This window comes from Eschrichtius robustus, chromosome 16 (assembly GCF_028021215.1).
Source record: "Eschrichtius robustus isolate mEscRob2 chromosome 16, mEscRob2.pri, whole genome shotgun sequence".
In the NCBI taxonomy this organism is placed as follows: Eukaryota; Metazoa; Chordata; class Mammalia; order Artiodactyla; family Eschrichtiidae; genus Eschrichtius; species Eschrichtius robustus.
The window spans coordinates 87,733,575-87,736,218 of record NC_090839.1 but is presented as its reverse complement, the minus strand read 5'-3'; positions in this window follow the sequence as shown (position 1 = coordinate 87,736,218).

Genomic DNA, 2,644 nt, shown 5'->3' with positions numbered 1-2,644 from the left:
CTATTTAGATTATGGAAGGATGCCGTGTTTACAAAATTGGACTAAATTTTGTTTTCTCCTCTCCCCTCCCCTTCCTCCAGCTACAAGGGGGTCTGGGGGAAGATCTGATTACCTTATAGAGAATATTTATAGAGGAATAAAGAGGCCACACTTTTCACATCTGCATGCAGTGGGAATCTGTGTGATCCTGCTAAAATGATGTATCTCTGCTTTTCATCCAGTTAGCAAGATCGAGGAAAAAGCAATGATAGCCTGATGTTAGAGGTATAGAAGTAGCAGTGGTTAAACAACAAAGAGGAAAAGGAATTGATAAGAAAAAGTAAGGTGCCTCTAGACGTGCGTGCTGGTGACCTGGCAGCTCCCTGAGGAGCTGCATGCGCCCCCCACCCCCCCCGCAATAAGTTGGAAGAGAGGATGAGAGTGATGGAAGTTTTGTTCTGTTTTAGGGAAAGGAAGGAAAGGAAGCCGCAAGCAACTTCCTCTGAGGAGGAGAGTCCAGGACTCAGGAACAGAGAATGTTCTGGCCAGCGCAGGAAGGACAGACCATTAGTCCAAACAGCTCCATTTGCTGGAAAAGCTTCTTACTGTAAGCCTCAGAGAGGCTGGTACCAGCGTGGGGAAGACACACATAGCAATGGGAGGAAGGAACAGATGCTTCCTGAGAAGAGGACCGGAAACCAAGGTTTAGCAAAGAAGAGAGGAATCCTCGGAGAATCGGTCTATGAGAGAAGGCACCCCATTAGTCCCAGATTTATTTCTGTAAATCTTGCTAAATGTTATATTGCCTTTCCCCATGTAACGTACAGAGTGATTTTAATGAAGGATAACAATTTTCATAGCAAAAGTTATAGGTTCCAAGGGACCACTGGGGGTCATCTGTCATAGCCTCTGGACAGAACCATATCCTAATGATCCCAGAGAGAAATCTGTGCTGCTTTTAAGGTTCTTCAAAGATGGAGTATCTGTAATCTCCCCCGGAGCTCATTCCAGTGCTCTGGAAAGCAGCCTTCGTGTCTAACCTAAGTCCGTCTGCGGCAACATTTCCTTTTGTTTGAGGCTCAGCGGAGACAGAGTGAAGCAGGACCTCCAGCTGAGGCTGACGGTCCTGTCCTGGGGGGAGTGTCAAGCTTCAGTTACCCAGAAGGAGAGCAGCATTATTCCTAACCACACAGAGGTGTGGAAGAAGGACACTGGACAGCCTGGCGACACCTTCCTCAGGAGACCCAGCAAGGTGAGACAGTCTGGGAGCCCAGCCTATCACAGGGACCCCGCGTGGTGGAGAAAGCCTGCCCACATTCCCCTAGACTCCCTCTTGGACTGCCAACCTCTGAATCCCTTCTTAGCCACTTGGCTTACCTTCCCCGAGCTTCAGTCTTATCGTCCGTAAAATGGGATATAATGGTACCTACCTCACCTGGTTGTCATGACAATGAAGTGAGACAATGAACAGAACACACCCAGCCCAAAGCCCAGCATGTGGCAGGAACTTGGTGGGTGTTAGTAGGACTGTTTTCCAGGAGAGTCAATGTGCTGGATGAACAGATAAGTCCCCCCTCCCCCTTAGACCTGCCTCTCCAACTGGTCACCACTGGCCATGTGTGGCGATTTAATGTTAACTTAAAATTAAATGAGATTAAGAATGCAGTTCTCGATTGCATGAGCCACACGGCAAGTGCTCAAGAGCCTCACGTGGCCAGTGGCTGCCATATTGGATGGCGCAGATAGAGAATATCATCCTCCATCATCGCAGAATGTTCAATAGGACAGCGTTGCCTTAGGTCAGCGAGCAGAGGCAGGTCCCTAAAAGGAACAGAAATAAATAGGGAGGGCAGGTTTTGATGGGGTGAAGTTTGGGGTCCCCAGAAGGGGTCCCTCCGAGCATCAAGTAGGAGGCATCACTTGGGTGGGAACCAGCTGTGGGGCGACAGGAGGGGGTCTGAGAACACACAGCCCTTCCCAGCGCACCTGGGGGAATCCAGGACGCTGGCTTCCTCCTCCACCCTCCCCAGACAGTCCACGGATGCGGCAGTCAGTGGGGTCACTTATGAGCCAGGGGACATGTTGGATGCCTTCCCTGGCCCCGGGGAGACCGCGGAGGTGGCACCTTGAAATTCCTTGGCAGTACAGCGAGAACAGGCAGTCACGCTGAGTCCTCATTTGTCCTCCCTAAGTGCTAAGTGATCCGTGACACACTGAGGCCCCCACTGTTTCTGAAGGGCTCTTTTAAGACATCGCCAATAAAGTTCTAAAAGGATCGTGCCTGTTTGGGGGAAGATAATGCCAGAGTGGAGCCAGGAGTTTGTCAGAAGAAATTCCAGCCGGGTGAGCATTCAAGGAAGGAGATGAAGTCAGCGCTGGGAGACGATGAATTAGATGGCTGGATGTGTCACTGTGATAATGATGAATAATAAATGACCCAGGAGCTGCTGTAACTCACAGAGCAGGAGCGGAGATTAGGGAGGGAAATTTATGGCCTTGTAGTGCCGGGGGTAAAGAGAATGCCTCAGACGTGCCCTGGTCTTTTGAAGAGAAACCTTCTCGAAGACATACTCTGAAAAAAAAAGAAAAAAGCCTCTTGTCAAAAGTGTCCGAATTTCCTCGAGACAAAGGATCTCTGGCTGTTACAGACGATCTCTCCATCTAG